This window comes from Manis javanica, chromosome 1, assembly GCF_040802235.1.
Source record: "Manis javanica isolate MJ-LG chromosome 1, MJ_LKY, whole genome shotgun sequence".
Lineage (NCBI taxonomy): Eukaryota > Metazoa > Chordata > Mammalia > Pholidota > Manidae > Manis > Manis javanica.
Genome location: NC_133156.1, coordinates 107,243,250 through 107,264,566, shown reverse-complemented (window position 1 = coordinate 107,264,566; position 21,317 = coordinate 107,243,250). Strand labels below are relative to the sequence as shown.

The following is a 21,317-nucleotide window of genomic DNA, read 5'->3' as shown; positions in this document are numbered from 1 at the left end:
TACTGCTTTCCCCAGTGGTTGAACTAATTTACATTCCCACCAACAGTGTAGGACGGTTCCCCTTCCTCCACATCCTCGCCAGCATTTGTTGTTTTTTGTCTTTTGGATGGTGGCCATCCTAACTGGTGTTAGAAGTGATATCTCATTGTGGTTTTAATTTGCATTTCCCTGATAATTAGCAACATGGAGCATTTCTTCATGTGCCTGTTGGACATTCCTAATTATTGAAAAAAGAAAGAAAGAAAAAAGAAGAGTCTCACTTCTAAAAGATGCTGGGGTCATTTACAGTTGTGTTACTTTTAAAATCATTGTATTGTCATTTTAATAGTTAGACCTCAACCACTTATTGTTATTATGCACCTATCTTAACGAAGTAACCAAATATCCTCACGTAATCATTTGGATTTTGCCTTCCTGAGATCAGATCCTTTCTGATCCTATTCAAAAGGATCCTTTGAAATTAAAACTCTTTCAGATTTCCCAGCAGGCTCCTGAAAAATCACAAGGATTTGTTATTTTGCCTGTAAAAAGAGGTTTGAGAAAACTCATTAGTTTGGTAGGCTCAGTGTTTTTTAATTAGCTCTACACTATTGTAAGAGTTGCACCAGGAGAGCTGTAAATCCATGCAGAACCTTGGCCTTCCATGCCATTGATTTTGTGGAGATAAAATGTTACTAATATAAGTGTTCCAAAGATGGTAGGCTTCACAGAGTGGATTGGAGGGTCTTGGTGTCCTGTCAATGCCCTCGGTGTTGGTGATGAGGCTTGGAACAGAGAGCTGTGTACGACCCCATGGAGAACTGAACAGACTCCCATTTTGTTATTATTAGTTACTGTAACAGATGAACTGCAGCCCTTCAGTCTCAGCTCATCAAGTGGTTCTGCTTTTCACAGATGCTTGTCTGAAGGTTCTGCTCTGTGCTTCAGGTTAGAATTTGTTTCTCCAACAAAATAGGACAGCCTCACACCCTTCTGGAAGGGACTGTATTTGATATCTCTAACTATTGATATTTCAGTGAAAAGAAACATGTGGTACAAACCTTCAGAGTTTAAAACTGAAATGTTTTAGGCAGCTTTCTGACCATACCAGCAAAATAGGTCTTTTTAGTCAGAAGAAATGATTTCATTAAAACAAGTTGCTGACCCAACGTCCGGCTAACAAAGAATTACTTACATAAAACTGAGTAAAGTCATGAAGAAAAATTAACTGTTAGTATTTCTTTAGATATTATTGATATTGTTTTAATGTTCTATTTTCTGACTGGTATATAAGGAAGCTCACTACGTTTCTTCATTTATTGCTAATACTCAATTTAGTAAACTAAGCTTTTGTAACTAAAGTGAAACATTTTTTTACTGATTCTCACCAAATGCTCAGAATTGAGAAACAAATACTTTTACTAGGTCTTGTTACTTTTCATGGTGATGTATCTATTTGTGTGGGTTCAATAGAAATCTTACCAGGATATAGACAACTGGATCTTGCAAATGCCATAGTTGGTGTGTCACTAGTGGAGAGGAATATGCTCATTTAATCAGCTACAAGAAGCCTACTATCAAGAGAAACACATGCCCTCTGTAGGCATTATGTCAGTGCCTACAAAGTCCTCTGTGGAAAGCAGGGTTGGTACCTGGCTCACAGGGTTCCAGATTCACAGGTGCTAAAAAAGGTCACTTCTTAGAAGGCCACAGATCTCAGCCTTCTTTTAGAAACTTTGAGGAAAGAGACATTCACATAAATTTCTAGTTTGAACAGGTGACCAACTTTTCTTGAGCTTAGCTTTCTATCCTTGGGTAAAAGAGCAAATAATGAGAAGTTAAACTCTGAGTTTAAAAGTCAAATCTAAACAGCCGTAAGAGGCTCATGGGAGTGACCTGCTCTTCTTGCTCTGCGTATGTAAATAATCAGGCCAAAATATGAAATCGGCCTTTTGGTGTGTGATCAAGAATACTTTTTGGCCAATTATTTATGATCAGAATGGTAGATAATTAGGAAAATATTATGCAAAAGCTAGAAAAAAGACATATCCTTTCTTACTAGGGTCTTAGCTAGCAAGCTTGCCAAGTGATTATTTAACTCCAGAAACATGTGCTTGTGTTTAACATGCTCTTTACTATTTAATTTGGCCCAGAAACATGTTAAGTTGTATATTTATGTCCAGAAGGAAAGATAGCCTCAAAATTTAGGGTGTTTTGCCTGATAGGATGTTAAATAATTTTTATTAAACCCAACAATCTCTCTTTCTTTCTGTGTTTCTGTCTCTTTGTCTTTTCTTCCTGTCTCTCTTCCTTTCCTCCCTCGTTCTTCTTTTCCTTTTTAATGCTTGTAAATATCCAGTTCCTCAAATGCTTTTGGAATAAACTTTGCCATCTTACAATTTCTTCATTAGTGAATTAAATAATTTTTTACATGTGTAAATTTTATATGTGTATGAGTCATTCCTTTAACTTTCTATAAATTATACTTTGATATTCTCAAGCAATACCACATGAGAATCTGTGTATTTTGTCTCTATGATCATAGCCTCTTCTGCATTTCTTCTGCAAATGAAAAAAACTATGGACATTTACTTATATTTGGATTTATAACATTGTTCTCCTGCTTCTAAAAAGGAATTGAGGTAGTTTACATGTAAAATACAAGTGGGGCATGTGTGAGCCCATGTGTATTCCACTGCTGAATTTAAATATGTCTGAGCGTGTTTGGCAAATGAGTGGGAGATACCCATCAGAATACTATTTCCATAATGATCTAAGGAATTTTTGGCACCTAGTAGATTCCAGAGAACAGAGTGCCCATTGGTGTTATATTTTTGGAATATCAGCATTTTCAGTGGTGGCACCTGCACTGGTGCCGGCAGAGCGGGTGGTCTCCGGTAGCAGCCGCTGACACCCAGAAGAAGACAGGAGGACCAGCCACAAGTGGCAGTGGTGCCTAAGCAGGCGTTGGTGCTCCACACAGGAGCAGCCTTTGGAGGAGACGCACTGGAGTCAGCTGGGAAGGGAATTAAGCTAATGCAGTCCAAATGCATTGCTCATTAGAACTTGCTAGAAGTAGAAAATTTGACATAAATATTGCTTTAATGCTATCTCTTGAAGATCATTACTCTGAAGTCCACTTTTGACAGGAGCTCTTTGGAGAATCACCGAAGGGTAGCTGTTTTGAGTTTTATTGTTAATTGTAAAGAAGCTTGCTCTCAACAGTGAGGTAGCAGTGTTATTATTCTGTTAGGAAATTAAGGAGCCTGAATGTTTTCACCTAAACAGAGCACATATTGCCTCCCCTGAGAGGTGGGTCAAGACTACCTACAGGCAGACGATGTCTTCAGAACAGAGAATCAGATCTGCTCAAAAGTGCAAAGATTGAAGCCTGGAAGCAATCTCTTACCAGTAGTTTAGAAATCATTTGATAATTAGGATATCTATAGATAGATATTTTATTCTCCTTTTTTCTTTTCATGTTTTAGAAGATTAGAGAAAATAAAGTTGTCCATGGGTCTATAATTGAACTGACAAAAACTGTGTGTTAACTGAAGGAAAATTAGATTGGTATAAAATTTTCTGTGTTATTACCACCATTCGGGGAACCCAGTGATTTCAGGTAGTGTTAATGGCAATGAGGACATGCATTGTTACTGTGGTAACTGCGAGGTGTTTGCTAAATGAAAGTTACTAAAGACCTTTCACTGTTGAGCCAGTGGCTTCAATTTTAAATATTTACGTTGTTTTCCTCTTATACCAATTATGTGACAATGGAGAGCAAAACAGAATGAGAGTAAGTAATAATAGCTTGATGGGAACTCAGTGTTTTCCGACTCTTGACTGAAAGGCATGATCAATTCCATTGGTTTTAAAGTACAAATTCTGAGAAAAATCTGCCTTTTGAATTACCTCTCATTTGCTAACACATGTAGTTAATATTGGACCTGAGTGTTGGATCTTAGAGACTACAGGAGTTGTGAGCCAACTCATGAGGTAGGCAAGTAGTAAGCTAAAAAATATTTTCCCTGTTAAATAACATTGTTGTTTAAGGAAATTGTATCCTTCATGACTAAGAATGGGAGAAGGATTCTGGTTGGAGTGGGAAAGCGGGAAGGATGGCCTGGGAAGAACTATCAATTTGCTGCTCATATCCAAAAGAATTCAGGCATTTTATAACCACCTACACTTAATGTCATGAAACACAGATCAAAGAGAAATTCCTGTAAGATACCTTAGCACGCAGATGTATATAGACTTTCTTTTGGTCTTGCATAGTGCTCAGTGTTTGCATAAAAGGAAGATGCAACTTTATAGAATTTATAAGTCATACTACAATTAATCAGGGTGGTAGGGACGCTGAGAGAGCTAATGTGTTTGTTCATAAAAAGATAATGCGCAGACGGAAGATGTGCTGGGGGTCCCACAGTAACCCAGTCACGGAGCCATGACGGGAGTCTAGGTCTCTGGACTCACCAATAGTGTTCTTGTTCTCCTACAGTTTTATGTGGTTGATTTAATTCTGCCCATGTTTATCTAGGTCCTGGCTGCCATATGGGGATCAGATTCAGTTCCCTGTCAGTTGGAGAAATGCCTTTGACTTTATCTTAATTTCTTTCTTCCTTTCCTTCCTAATCCAATGAAATTGATTCTCTATCCACCACCTATTTTACTTCAAACTTCCATGAAAGTAGTAAGTGATAAGAGGCAAATCATGTTATCATTGGAGCCAGATGAAATCAGTCAGAATAGTTGTGTGGACTTATGTTCCAAATGATTCTAAGTGGCAGATTATCAAAGCAAGAATGATCTTGCATTGGTTTAGTGCTACCCATCAAGATGATGGGGAAGGGAGTGAGAAAGGTTTGTAAGAGCTCCAGTTGCTACCTAAAGGAAACCAAAAGCAACAGAAGTGAGATTCAGACAGGAAGTACAGTGTGTGTTATTGGCTGTGGAGTAACTTTGATGTACTGGAAATGCAGGGCAAGTCAAAGGCAGATAAGGAAGCTATCAAAGGTGGTGGTCATATTGGAGATAGCCCAGTTTGTTGAGCTATCAACAGTTTGGACACTACCAAGCTGTCAATTATTTAGGTCAAATGCATGGCAGGACTGAAGCTGTTTTGTAGGACTTTTAACCAACAGCAACATGTAGGAAAGTTTACAAGGGAGGAATTATATACAGCAATTAGTAGGCTGCTTCAGAAGGCTAGGTTCTGAGAGGCAGTGAAAGCTTGAACTAGGATTTAGACTGAAAACATGGGAAAAATGGAGCAGATGTGGAAAATACTATGGAAGTGTCCAGTAAATTGACCAGGTGATAGAAAGGCAGATCAAAGGAACATTCACATTTCAAGCCTGAGATGATGTGGGGGTATTAACTATAACGGGGGTTAAAGGTAGGGGCCAGAAATAAAGCATGTTGAATTTTGTTTGTTAAATTTACTACTTCCCAATCAGGAGTTAATGATCTCGGAATTGTAGACTTTTCATGTTAAAGGTGACTTTAAGAAACATGTGTTCACACAAAATCATACTTGAGGGCACCTCTATTTTTTCCATATCTGTTCTCTTTAGTGAATATATTTTTATGGCTTGATTTTCATTTCTTGATAACTTGCAGAGTACTCTAAGCTGGTATCCTTTTTTTTTGTTCTGAAAAATGTTTATCAAATAGAGACTGCTCCATTTTCTAATCTTTAACCTGCAATTCCTAGCTATTCTTCTATATAACTATAGTTAAGTGACTCAGATCTCACAGCTAGTCCTCAAGCTAATCATGGATTATCTCACACTTTAATGTAAATATTTTTATGCTACTAGGAGTGTACATGTCGCTGATGACTTATGGGAACAAAAGTCAGATACTTCTAAAAATAGCCAATACCCAGTTTTTGTGAACTATGAAGGTATAATAAGTAAGGGGTCAAAATGAATGTAGATGAATGGGAAAGACATTTTTCCAGAATATGCGGGGTTTAAACATAACATAGATGTAAAAGCTCCCTGATGTTATATTTTCCAAACATCCCAGCATTGAAATTCTCCAATTTCTCTTGAATTAAGTCCTAAAATTTATAACCACAAAATAGCCAGAATCTCAAGGCTTTGCTTTTAGATTTCTCATCTGCTACATGTAATACTGCAAACAAATTTACCTGAGCTCTATGTATCTAATAATCATTCAGCTTCATGTGGATTTTATTCCAGTCTCACAGCTTTTAACTGGAAATAAAAGAAGTTCAGGGTCATATTCAAAAGTAGAAGAATAAGAAGCTTCCTGATAGTGTGAACTCAGTGTCTAAATCTAACAATAGTTAAGACTAATTTCATGCTTATACTTTATACCAAGTTGTATTAAGTACTTGAAACATGTATCATCTCATGTAATCCTTTCACTACCCTTGTGGTGTTGGTATTTTATTTTCCATATTTCACAGATAAAGAAAGAGATTTAGAGCATAAGTTGCCCAAGGTCATGTAGCTTGGACACACAGATCAAGGACTTGCATTTACATCTATTACTGAATTACTCATCATCCCCAGTATTGACACACAGACTCAGGTCTAAATAAAACCAGGTAAATTGCCAGACCAGTCGAATAAATGCAGTGAAATAACAAAATCTGCCTGGAATTGGAATGTGGAGTAGTGAATGATCCTGGACAAATGGTTGCTGAAACCCCCAAATCAAATCAAAGGGAACTTTAGGCATTGTAGAGTCTGTAGCTTACAAAAAACCAGAGTCTTCCACTGAAATATTCCACACATTTGAAGTTAACTACATTACATGTTTTCAGTAATCAGATTGGCAAAAGGAAGCCACTCTCATGGACTTATATTTGGATTTTTTCTTTTAAGCAGCTCTCATCTTCCTCATGTATAACATGACAGCTTCCCTGGAGAGAATACAAATGAAGAAATTTGACTGGAACCCCCAGTCAGGACAGTGATGCCACTTTTCTGTCATCAGTAAACTGGTATATTCTGTGTACTTGCAAGAAAAATGGCTACTATATATAAAAAATAGAGCAATGGCTTACCACAGTTCCCGCTCAGAAACACCTTTCCGCATATCAAGAGGAATTTTGCCTTATGCTCACCTACTTCTGCATTCGTAGCGATGATCAGGCTTTGTGGGCACCTTGAGTCTTTGGAGTGACCCGCCCTCCTCTTTTTTGAAATTTGGCTTCTGCTCTGCTTTAGAAGAGAGCAGGTGGTCTTGCCTCCATTTGCAGATAGGAGAACAGAAGAGCATCCCATCTGATCATCTTTTGGCTTTTGGTGTTTCTGCTATCAGAAGGAGCATGATCAAGTCACCGTGTCCTACTCAACATTTTATTTTAGACCTGGGGATCCCATGGGCACAGTAATTTTTGAAGGGTTCTGGGCTATGCCTTTGTTTCACACAATTAGACATCGGATAAACTCAATCAGGATCAATAACCTAATCCAAAATTTTAAAATTTGAACTACTAAGAGTGTAACTGTTGAATGTGTAAAATATAAAATACTTATTTTAAATTGAAATCCTAACAGGTTGTTCCTGACACCAACAGCCTATTCTAGCACATCCCATTCACCTTCTTAGCTCTGGTCCAGAAATTCTCTTGGTGAGGGTCTTGACAGTGCCATAGCCTCCCAAATTCAGTAGGAAAATAAATGTTCTTAGTATTAACAGTTCTTAGTATTTTATTAAAGAGTAATCAAAGTTAAAGGACTCAAGGGAAGGCAGCCATGATTGAAACTTTTTGTTTTCTCTCAAGAGCCCTATTCTGAAGCACTCAAGGGGGAAACAGATGTGAATGGACTTTCCAGTGGGAGACAGAGAACAACCAGAAGGAATCTATCCTTTATAAATAGGTCAAGGAAAAACAAATTTATCCATTCTACCGAATTTATCAATACCCAGACCCTGACATGAATAAATCTTCATAGCATATATATATATATATACCTATTTAAAACGAAGAGTGCAATTTGAAGATGAGAAAGAGGAGACCCAGTAGTAGCTGGTGTTGATCCCAAAGAGAAGAGACAAGAGTATTTACAGAGGTGTGAGGGCAGTCTCTCTGTTTCTGGCCTCAGGTTTCCTATGGAGGGGGGTTCACTAGAGTAGCCCCCATCCCCTAGTGGTTCCTTCCCCAAATCCTTACTCATTCCTTCCTAGTGGACGTAGGTGATTTATCTGATTCATCATCACACTTTAGAGTCACTGAACTTTATCACCAATGAACAAATTAATCTGGTGAGCAAAAGACTAAAGAGATGCAACACTTAATTAGATCAACCTACAAAGCATCTGGTGTTGTCTAGGAAGGAAACAGGTGTCAGTGGTGACATATTTCAACCCTATTGCACAAATTTACAGGAGAGCACCCACAATCCACACATGACTATGACTGCCACACCTACATCAAGCTGGGAATCAGAAAATCTGCAGTGGTGGCAGCTGAGAAATTAAATAGAAAACTGGGAATCACTAGAGATTTTATTGTTTTCCTATGGAATTCCCATATGTGGGTAAGAGTCCCAAAAAGAAGGTGAGTGAGTTTAGATTGAAGACTATGGTTGACATTGTTGCCCAAAGGGCAGGATAGTGATGCTCAAAAGGCCATGCCAATTCAATGCCAACTGGGTCAATAAAAATCTGTCCATCTTTTTTTTGTTCTTATTAGGTATGTGTACACTACATGTATATGTGAATATATAAATATTTAGAACATTTATCAACATATGTATGTTAATATTCATAGTGTATATACTTGTATACATATGTAATGAATATAGTATATAGAGAAAAATATTAAACAAACATATAAAAAGTAGAGAAAATATTATAATGAATTCCCATGTACCCCTAATCCAGCTCCACAAATATCTACTGTGGTTAATCCGGTTTTAAGACCCCCACTCTTTGCCCCTACCCCCTTCCTGATTATTTGGAGAGAAATCCCAGAAATTACATTATTTCATCTGTCAACATATCAGTATTTGTCTTTAAAGGCAAGAGCTCCTCTTTTAAATATAACCACAATACCACTGTCACACTTCATCCAAGTGAAATTAATAACTCTAGGATTTTTAATTGAATCTTATATTGTATTACCTTTCTCCCAGACCAAAATCCTGGTTTTTGATAACACCAACATCATCACAATTTCTTTCTTTATTATATAGATGGCACACATAATTGGCTTAATACTACCACTAACAATCTGATTGCTGGAAAACAGTGTTAAGTTTTTGTTTTTTTTCCCACAGTTCTTTTTCTGCTAAGGTATTTGCTTTCAAATTACTGTGCTTTATATTTGGAATAGTTATATATCAGCCCCACCAACTGGAAACACAGATTCATTCTATTTCAATTTGCTTTTGATGTTTAGAGTTTGCTTTTTCAATTTTAATTTTGACTTATAATTATGTGTAATATTTACATGATTCTGAAATCAAATCCACAAAACAACTGATATCCATGGAACTTTAACTTCTGCTTTTGTCTCTTCCATATAACTCCCTCTCTATTTAGGTTAACTCCTTTATTGTTATTATTATTTTATAATTTAAAATAAATACATTAAGTATAGCCTGTCATACTATCTACACTTTTCTTCATTTTGCCTTTTTTAATTAACAATATATTCTAGAAAATATTCCATAGTAGTATGCAGATACATTGATCGTTGCTATGATAAATGCATAGATTTCTATTTTGTTGATGTACCAAAGTTTATTCAATTTATCGAGTACTATTATGAGCTGAATTGTTTCATCACAAAAAAAATATGTTCAAATCCTAACCCCTGGTAACTGTGAATGTGACCTTATTTATAAATAGGGTCTGTGGAGATATTATCAAGTTAAGATGAAGTCATGTTCATATCTTATGTAGATCCTAATCTGTTATGACTGGCATCTTTATAAGAAGAGGAAAGACACACATGGGGAGAAGATGGCCATGTGACAACTGAGCAGATATTGGACTGATGGATCTGTAAGTCAAGGAAAACCAAGGATTGCTGGCAAACACAGAAGCTAGAAGAGGCAAAGAAGGTTTCTTCCCTGCAGGTTTCAGAGGGAGCATGGCCCTGCCAACACCTTGAATTCAGACTTCTGCTCTTCAGAACTGTGACATAGTAAGTTTCTGTTGTTTTAAGCCACCCACTTTGTAGTAATTTGTTACAACACCCCTAGAAAACTAATAGACCCAGCGATGGCTGTTTCGATGATTTCTAATCTTTCACTATTTCAAACAAGGCTGGCATAAAAATCTTTGTGAAGACATTGTTTCATGTTTTTGCCATAGTACTTTGGAAGGATTCTTAGAAATGAGATTTCTGGTCAAAGGCTAAGTGCTTGTATAGGTTTGGAAGACAGTGTCAAATTCCCTCCCATAGGGGTCTATCATTTTGTATTGCCATCAGTGATTTTTAGAAATGTCCATTTCCCCACACTTAAAATTTTACTAATCTAATAGGTAAAAAATGGTTTCTCAATGTAGTTTTAATTGTCTCTTATTAATAAGGCTGACCATATTTACATAAGGTTAACAGCCATTTCTTTGTATTTCTTTTTTGTGAACTGTTTATTTATCTTGCACATTTTTCTATGGGGATAAATATCTCCTTTCACATATCTAGAAGTTGTTTTTGTATTAGGGTTGTTAACCATTTGAGTTATGTTGCAAATGATTTTCTCAGTTTCTTATTTGTCTTTATTTGCTTATGAGGGGTTATTTATTTATTGCCATCTTTAAAGCATTTTAAAACTCTTTACTTCTTGATGAACAGTTTTATCTATTGTCATTCCATGGAGAATATAGATACCTTTATTAAGGATAAAAGACAATATAGATTTTTTTTTAATTTCAAAAATCTTACTGCGTGTTATTGGTTCCATGCTTAAAGTTGATTCTGACGAAGCCTGTCACAATCCTAACTGTATAGCCTATGGCCTTCAGGTTAGTAAAGGAATCTTTGCTTGAATTAAATTGTTCTCATCAGTGTTTGGTGTGTGGATAGAAAGTGCTAGATTGACTATTAGTAAAGAATGAATCATCAGTTAGACATTTAAAAAATACATTGTTTTTAAAATGCCTTCAGTTGACATCTAAACATGCCATACAAATACTGTAACAATTCAACCTTTATCCAATATTGAACATTTATTAAGTATGGGACTTATAAATATATATGTATTCTTCCAAGGGAATTTGTCATCTAAAATTGATCTGTTTTATCCAGAGCCTGCAAGTAATTATCTCTATAACCTAGAACAACTATGCTTTGGTTCCTATCTCTCTAAGATGAAGTGGTTGGAATTAAATATTTCTGAAGCCCATTCCAACTCTAAAATGTGCTAATCTGCTTCTGTGATGAGGATCTGACATTTTTCTTAGAAAACCCTTTAACCAATTTTACATCTTTATTAGTACTTTTAATGTGTGCAAAAATCCACTCTAGCACCTCTCTCTTGATAGATAAAAAACTGAATTTCACATTGTTTCCTCCCCTCCTGTGCTGCAGAGTGAATGGCCTGAGTGTATGCCTATCATAGAGTGGTGGTTCCGGAGTACAGGTCAGGTCAGTACATCAGTACAGGCAGTGAACTCATTTCAGGGGCCATGATGTGTGTACATATGAGAGTGCACACACACACACGCACAAACACAAACACACACACACACACACACACACACACACACACACACACACACCCCTCTGGCAGAAACTCTCCTTCAAGAGGAGCTGTGGAGTGTTGCTTTCCTCCCTCTAGGTGACAAGGAGGAGAGGGAAGGGTGAGGAAGCAGATTCTCCAGATTTGTCCTGAACTGACATTCTTACTGATAACTTCCTGGGCCCAATTTGGAGATAAAAATTCAGTTAATGCTGACCACCCAGGATAAAAGGGCCCTGCCACTCCTTCATGCCTATTCTCTTCCTTTATACAAGTTATATTTTAAAATCATATGCTTTATGTTTGTTTATATGTTTACTATTTATGTTTGGGACTAGATTCTAAGCTCTGTAGGGACAAGGATTAGATTTTATTTTATTCTAAACTAGTGGCTATTTAATGAGTATTTCATTTTAAATTTTTTTGTATTTTAAATCAGAATTTAATAATGATAGAAATTAAATAAAATTTCATTTTACCTGTTCCTCATGGGTTCCATATTTGTGAATTCATCCACCTGCTATGGTTTATTTATAACCATAATCAGTCCCAGGTTGCATGAGCAGTCAGTCACTCATGGATGTGCATGCTCACAGACTGGTGACAAAGTTGTTACCTGACACACACGTTCCCAGCTGAGGTGGAGCAAGGAAACGCCTTCTTGTTTAAGCACTCACACTTTAAACTGTCCTTTTTCAGGATCCGTTAAGTGTTACACTTTCTGAATTTTTTGTTCTTCTTGTTGATAGTTTCACTGTTTAAAATGGTCCCTGGGTGTGGTGCTAGCATGCTGTCTAGTGTTCCGAAGTGCAAGAACGCTGCAATGTGCATTATAGAAAAAGATACCTGTGTTAGGTAAGCTTCATTCAAGTATGAGTCATTGTGAATATATATTAAGTAAGGTGTCTTTAAACAGAAACACACAAAACAAGGCTAACTATTGATTGATTGATGAAAATGTGAGCTGAGACTCACAGGAACCTAACCCCATATTTCCTCTGTGGGGCAATGAGTCAGTGTTTACCAATTTAGTAATTGTGGAGAGAATTCACAGCACATAATTACCATGGACAATGAGACCCAACTGTACTTAAATTTCATTTTTTTAAAAATATACAAATACTGAATGAATATCTATACTTGGCACATAGTGGGTCTGTAATAAATGTTTATTGAAGGAATGACTGAATAAGTGATGATGGTTGTGATCAGAATCATGATCTTGATAGATGGGCTTTTTCAGGTCATAGTGATTAGGTCAGTAGTCACTAATTGGTGGGATGGATTGTGCCACGTGGAAAGAACTTGTCATATAATCATAGCATATCTCTACCATTTGCGGGCTGAATTGCCTCCAATAAATCCCTTATCCCTGCCTCCTCATTGATAAAATAATGGTTGTGGCTCTTACTTAGCAAGATCATGACAGGCTCCTAGTACAGAGCTTTTTGTTAGTTAGTATGAAAGCCCTGCCCAGGCTAGTTATGATTACTGATGATAAGACTGCAGGTCTGGAAGTCAGGGGCCTCAGCTTGAGGCAAACTCAATGTGAGAAGTTGACTCACTTCTTCCCCTGATCAATGTCTATCTCAGAGTTCTTTTATAAAATGAACATGTCAGACTGGATGATTCCCAAGGACTTTTATGACAATAGCCTTCTAATAACCTATGTTACAACAGACTTGAGCTCTGAAGGGATTTCAGGGAGGTTGTGAATGGATCATAAATTAATCTTAGATTCAGGACAAAGACAATGCCATTGTCCTAGACCTGGAATGATCTTGATTTTGTTATGGCCCTTGTAAACTGATTGTCTCCATGGGAAACTCTCTGTTTGCATGATATTCTCTACTTCAGGAGCTAAAGGTTAATAACAATGAAACTTCAGACCTTCCCTGAAGTGTGAAATGGTGCTCCGAAGAATGAAGAATGAAGGAATATCTCAGAGCCATTGAGATCAGTGCCCAAGAGGATGACAAAATTAGGAAGTTAAAAATAAAGATACACTGAAGCACCGGCTTCATTTACTTATTTGTATATAGCTCCAGAGATAGGTCAAAATATTCACATACATCAGTGAACTGTCTAAATTTTATAAAGCTCAATTTTGAAGGGGCACTAGTTGTGGCATATAGATCAAGTCACATGGATCCTGAGCTTCCATGTCTTCAGCAGTGAATTGGTGGTGACAAGACCCTGCTTTAGCTACTTCATAGTGTAACAAATAAGACATACACATTGTAAACTCATGGTAAATATCTCATAAGTGCTATTTAGTATAACTTAGTGGAAACTTAATATTATATAATGACAATGGCATATGACTCTATTGAATACATATCAAAAGCCAAAAGAAAAACTCTTTAAAGTTTCATTTTGATTCATTGCTTAAGAAATTGACCAATAGCGACAGCATTCTTCAATGAACTGAAACAAATAATTCTAAAATTCATATGGGATGACAAAAGACCCCGAATAGCCAAAGCAATCCTGAGAAGGAAGAATAAAGCTGGGGGGATCTTGCTTCTCAACCTCAAGCTCTACTACAAAGCCACAGTAATCAAGACAATTTGGTACTGGCACAAGAACAAACCCATAGATCAGTGGAACAGAATAGAGAGTCAGATATTAACCCAAGCATATATAATTAATTGATTAATCATACAATTAATATGGTTAATTAATATATGATAAAGGAGCCATGGATATAAAATGGCGAAATGACAGACTCTTCAATAGCTGGTGTTGGCAAAACTGGACAGCTACATGCAAGAGAATGAAACTGGATTATTGTCTAACCCCATACACAAAAGTAAATTCTAAATGGATCAAAGACCTGAATGCAAGCATGAAACCATAGAATTCTTAAAAAAAAACAAAGGCAAAAATCTCTTGGACATAAACATGAGCAACTTCATGAACATATCTCCCTGGGCAAGGGAAACAAAAGCAAAATGAACAAGTGGGACTATATCAAACTAAAAAGTTTCTGTACAGCAAAGGACACCATCAGTAGAACAAAGAGGCATCCTACAGTATGAGAGAATATATTCATAAATGACAGATCCGATAAAGGGTTGACATCCAAAATATATAAAGAGCTCACACACCTCAACAAACAGAAAGCAAATAATCCAATTAAAAAATGGGCAAAGGAGCTGAACAGACACTTCTCCAAAGAAATTCAGATGGCCAACATACACATGAAAAGATGCTCCACATTGCTAGTCATCAGAGAAATGCAAATTAAAACTACAATGAGATATCACCTCACACCATTTAGGATGGCCAACATCCAAAAGACAAACAACAAATGTTGGCGAGGATGTGGAGAAAGGGGAACCCTCCTACACTGCTGGTGGGAATGTAAATTAGTTCAACCATTGTGGAAAGCAGTTTAGAGGTTCCTCAAAAAACTCAAAATAGAAATACCATTTGACTCAGGAATTCCACTCCTACGAATTTACACTAAGAATGCAGGAGCCCAGTTTGAAAAAGACATATGCACCTTTATATTTATTGCAGCACTATTTACAATAGCCAAGAAATGGAAGCAACCTAAGTGTCCATCGGTAGATGAATGGATAAAGAAGATGTGGTACATATACACAATGGAATATTATTCAGCCATAAAAAGAAAAGAAATCCTTCCATTTGCAATGACATGGATGGAGCTAGAGGGTATTATGCTCAGTGAAATAAGCCAGGCAGAGAAAGACAAGTATCAAATGATTTCACTCATCTGTGGAGTATAAGAACAAAGCAAAAACTGAAGGAACAAAACAGCAGCAGACTCACAGAACCCAAGAATGGACTAATAGTTACCAAAGTGAAAGGGATTGGGGAGGATGGGTGGGAAGGAAAGGAAAGGGGAAAAGGGGGGGCATTACGATTAGCACACATAATGTAGTAAGGGGATGTACAGGGAAGGCAGTATAGCAGAGAGAAGACAAGTAGTGATTCTATAGCAACTTACTATGCTGATGTACAGTGACTATAATGGGGCATATGGTGAGGACTTGATAATGGGGGGAATCTAGTAACCACAATGTTGCTCTTGTAATTGTATATAAATGATACCAAAATAAAAAATAAAAAAAAAAGGAAAAAGAAATTGACCAAGAAGGACTTAAGAAAAAAAGCAGTTTTTAAAAATCTTAATACATTGTTTGATGAGAATAAAACTGTTCTCTTTTGTTCTTCCATTAAACCATCCAATTCTTTTCAGTCAGAAAGTGTCTGCAACAATGAAAATCTAATGTGTATAGATTCTATGAATATTCACAAAATAAATTATCCAGAGGCATTAACAAAGGAAACTATTATCCATGTATACCTATGGTCTGAAATGAATTTTTAGTCCTACATATTAAACTCACACTTCCAAAGCCAAGTGCTATAGGATTTGTGTCTAAATTTGATATCTACCTCATTAGGGATGAGGTGCTGGTAGTTATGGGCATATTCATATTAATTATAATTATTTTGGGAAATCTCTTTACCAGGAAGTAAATAAATAATATCAGTATCAAACTATATAGTTAATGGAGATAAACTGGTACATTTTTCTGGAAATATTCTGTTCAGTGGCTGAAATGCCTGGCTCATTCTATTCCTTTATTTGGATTCAAGGCTATTTTTTTCACTTGCAGAACTGTCATAGTGAGAAACAGGGTTCTTTCAAGTCTCCGTATGGTTTATTCCTAAAGTCATTTTCCAGTAGCAGTGCAATGACTCAGCCATATGCAATGACCTTGTAAAAGTCATCTTACAGGAGCTGTAGAACCTTTATTTAAATTGATAAAAACATCAAGAAGTCCACCTATAACTCAAAGCAACCTTCATTTTCTGCTTGCTGCCAAAACTAACCTTGGTTCCAGATTTTTTAAATAGTGACATTGGCTGAAACTAAGAATGATAATATGAATAGAATAATATCTTCAAATATCCATTAAAGGAAAATGACTTTATTCTGTCACCAACCAGAGCTCCCAAATAATTTGGAATATATTCTGTATGTGATTTTTAGCAAAAGGTCATTTATGTGAGGACATTATCAGAGATTTAATGAAGAAAAATAATAATCTAGAGGAAATTGTTGGGCTGTCCTTAACAGTAACTGATATTTTAAAATCTGTCTCCACCACTAACTGCATGATTTTGGTAAATCACTAACCCAATGTCATCATTTCCAAGGTTCTTTCCAGCCCTAAATCTGTGCTACAATGTAGATAGCACCCAAAATGATGATCAGTTTCAGTTAATAGTGAAGTTGGGTGAGAGAAGGGGAGTATTTCTGATAAACCATGAACAATTTTAAAAAGCTTAAAACATCATATTCCCTAAGTATCCAGGTTAATTATGAGAATTTTTTAGAGGAGCTAAAGATGATACACCAAACCTGCCATTTTTCAGTATTTTAGTGACCCTATGGTCTACTGGGTTCTATATTATGCCATATCAAAAGTAGACATTTGTTATATGTAAGTAAATAGCCAGAAAATATGGATGATTTCGGCAATGTGGCCAATGAGCCAGAACAGTTGGCAGATGTGTTCCTTATGGTTATGTTAACAGAGGATTTGATTTCTGCCTAATGTTTCAGTTTGAATATCAGTCCTGAGGAATACAAAAACAAAAGCATGCAAACAGAGCCTTGGGATATAAATACGTGACTTTATGAATTACTAAAAGATTAAAGTTTTGCATGAAGTTGGAAATGGTAGTGTTCAGAAGCAATTCTCTATGGGATCCATTCTATGAGAGTCCCCAATTTTCCTCCATTCCATTTGCTCCTGAAACTCAGCTGCTGGCTCAGAGGATTGTCTGGCTGTAGGTGCTGCTGTCCTATGCCTTGGTAACTGTGTGTCTTAAACTCCCATGGGTCTCTAGAGCCCGGCTTAAGCCCAACTCTATCACCAGACTTGGCCATTTTGCCATTTGGAAGTGCAAACGAAGCCCAGCCCTCCACTGCAGGTGTGGATATCAGCTTGCCCAGCTGAGCAGCCAGACTGCTTAGAGACTAGGTATAAGAAAAATTCTGCTTTATAAATGATACTGCCCCCTCTCCCTCGTGGACTGTTGGAAGGTACAAGTGCTTCCAGTTGCCATGACACTGTTTCACTGTCTAGAGTCCAGGGAGTCTTTGGGACAGGAATAGCATCTGATCTATTTTCACATTTCCCGTTGTTTAGCACAGTGCTCTGCACGTAGCAGATCCCCAAGAAATGTTTGCTTGCTGAGTAGACACAGAATGTAATATTTTTCCTTTTCCACATTTAGACTCTGATAATTTGATCAGATAAAAGCTACTGCCTGTAAAGCGACTGCATGTTGCCAATGAGCTTCATGGTATCTCAACCTGGTGACATGTAATTCAATAGAAAACAATGTGGAGAAAAAGCACGTTCAATGGACAAAACTAGCTCGATGTAGCCATAATTTCCTGACTCTGACTAGAACTATGACAGACCTAATCTTTGAGGGAAGTCATGAGATTTTTAAAATAAGTTTTAGAAGATTGTCTTCCTTTCCACATTGTCCTCATTCCTTGATAAGTAACACTTCCCTTTCCTTCTGCCCACCCCTCCTCCCAAGCCCCTGAAACCCCTTTCAGCACGAAGGGAAGTCCTGCCCCCTCCATACATGTGCTTGGTGCTAGGGCCATGATTACCCTACACTCCAGCCAGCAACTTCGACATGCGCAGCACCAGGAGAGGCCCCGCTGCTCCGTCTAGAACCATCACCGTGTAAGATCTCAGTTTGTGTCCCTTTTCTCCTCCAATACTGCTGTCACTGCTTTGGGGGAACTTCACGAAAATACATTGCTCAGCATGCTGGATGCTGTGAAAAGGATAAGCTTTATCACATGCATTTCATTTCTCTCCTCCACTCCAGTCATATGTTCACATGTACTTACAGTAATTGTGCCTTCTCCAAAGTTGATTTCAACCAACCCCCTCCATTAACCAGCATTTCTTGTCTTGCTAACTAACACTCCATTTTGCCAAATGAAACTTCTTCAGACTCACTGGGCCCTCAGTCCATGTGTTCATTGTTGACTCCTTCCATGAAGTCATCACTTTGCTTCTTACACCTTGGATTTCAGAGTCCCTCCAGGCTCCTTCTCTGTTGTGTTTGCCTATAAAACTTTTCCACCCTGCTCAAATTTAACTCTTCAACTGCTTCTTATTGACACCAATGTGGATGAACAAGGCTAGAGAAAATCTCCTAAACCATGACAAATGTATGATCGCAAGTCCCAGGCTGAGTCCCAGTATTACCAGGCAGCCCCACTACACGCCCTACATATTTCACAATACCCTCCACTCCCATCCCCCAAGAAGATAATTTCACCTCTTCAAAATTCCTTATTTCCTCTTTCTTATTTTAAAAGTCAAGCCCATCCACATCAGAAGTAGATAAAACACAAGTTCAAAAATAAAAATCTCAGTAATTTTAAGATTGTGACAGCAGATTGTTGTGCCAACAGCGAGCCCCCTCTGAACATGTAGCTGGCATGACTGCAGTGTTTACAGGCCCATGAGCCTCCCCCACCCATCAGTTGTCACCTCACAGCAGGGAGGTGAGGGGAGTCTCTCTGCATTGCAGAACTTAGGCAGCACAGATGCCACCTATTTGTAGGTGTTTTGCACGTTGGGACATAGTGCCATTTAATGAGCCCAGTTAAATGTGTTTATAGATAATGTTATCTAATAACTAAACTAATCATCAGAGACAACTGGGAATTTAAGATAATATGGATAATGCAAGCCCAAAAAGGCAGAGAGGGCAGAAAATGGAAAAGCCAGCACTAAAAGTAATTATCAACTAATGAGATCTCATAAGCAGATAATCAAAATTTCTAAATAATAAAAGAACTATTTTAAATATAGCGTATAGCCACAATATAAATTAGTGTTGTTAGTCATGAACATTTTATATGTATTTTGTGCCTTGAAAAATTAAATAGAGAAAACACCTATAATTGTATATTCAATTTTTTTATTAATGGGGATATGCAATCTCTTAATTTTGTTAATATCTACAACTATATAGAATTATAGATGAAATAGGGACAATGATAGAGCAGACACTAGAAACTTGGAATTTTTATGTGTCAACTAATGTAGTCAGCAACCTCCATAATGGGACATTATACTTAATGCACATTAAGGATTAGAAAGTACCTGAGGACACATGTGTGAATAAACTATTCATTTGTTAAGAAGCTTCCCTTTGAAATGTCTCTGCCAAGTTCCAAACTTATTTATACTTGAACACTTTCATTAGCAGGAATCTTAGTACTGCTGAAGACAACCTCATTGTTAAAATATTTTGTTATCAATACCTACCACACTATACACACATATGGGAAAAGGTAGGGGAAAATACTCTGAGTGTGTATATAGTATGTAATATACACACCCTTTTTTCCTCTGAAAAGATGTTGAAAGTTTAGTTTAAATAAATCAATGTTCTTCAGTAGTCTTAGTAGAAACAACATGCTTGCAGCCATGAGAAAAAGAAGCAAGAAGGCAAAAAGCCCAATCAGTGGGAAAGGACAGAGTTGTATTCTACCTAAATAAGATGATAAATTACCGAGATGATGGATATAGATATAGATAGATGATAGATAGACAGACAGATAGATAGACAGATAGATAGATAGATAGATAGATAGATAGATAGATAGATAGATAGATGATAGATAGATATAGATAGATATAGATAGATGATAGATAGATAGATAATGATAGATGATAGATAGATAATGATAGATATAGATAGATAGATGATAGATAGATGATAGATAGATATAGATAGATGATAGATAGATAGATAGATAGATAATGATAGATATAGATAGATAGATAGATGATAGATAGATAGATACAGATAGATAGATAAACAACCCTGAACAGTGTGTGTATGTATGGTTTTATTAATTCAGAAAATTTTAATGTGCAATGATCTATGTTTTCATGCAATAAGCGATCCTGGTCACCACAGACCTGCTCCCTAATGATGCCTGGGATAACTTCCATAAGACAGGTGTTCTGATGCATCACTTTCAAGGGGTTCCTGGCATAGGACAGAGAGGTCTTCTGGAACTTGCTTAAAGGAACAGTAGCTTAGCTTAGCTGCAGGAGGCCCAGGAGCAGCCTGCATGCATTTCTAAGGTGTAGTGAACACTCAGATCCCCAGGAACCCATGAAGAACCGTCCCTCCGCCAGACCAGGTAAACAGTGAAGACAGCTCCAGCCAAATGGGCTCGGGGAAGAGTTCCTTCTGTGAGCGTCATTCTAGAGCTCACAATGTCAAGTTTAACCAAAACAAGTCTTTTGGAAAATTAACCTTAATTCTTTTAAGTCATAAAGCATTACTTGAAAACCTATCTTTTTCATGCCAGGATTTACCTTAGTTATGAAGTAGTCCCTGTTCCTGTGTCGCCCTCCTCTCAGGCCGTAGGTGGAGACCATCTAACTGTGCTACTCAGCAGCCCAGGGCTGGGGGTTCATTGCAGCCCACAAATGAGGAAACCAACTGAATGGGGCTCATGACTCCAAGTGAGAAAGAGGGCTTTTGTGTTAGCAGATTCTCTGCTCACACTGTGGAGTCCTCCTTAGCTCTGGGCAATATTGCAGCTACCAATACCATCAA

At 37.2% G+C, this 21,317-nt stretch overlaps 1 long non-coding RNA gene across 2 annotated transcripts in view; it reads left to right on the top strand.

The window, feature by feature from the left end:
- Nucleotides 1–21,317, top strand: part of LOC108383524 (uncharacterized) — a 242,378-nt gene that overhangs the window by 108,835 nt on the left and 112,226 nt on the right. For both annotated transcript variants that reach the window (XR_012130020.1, XR_005062363.2), the window contains exon 5: nucleotides 9,871–10,114. This is a non-coding gene — a long non-coding RNA (uncharacterized lncRNA). The remainder of the gene's footprint in view (nucleotides 1–9,870; nucleotides 10,115–21,317) is intronic.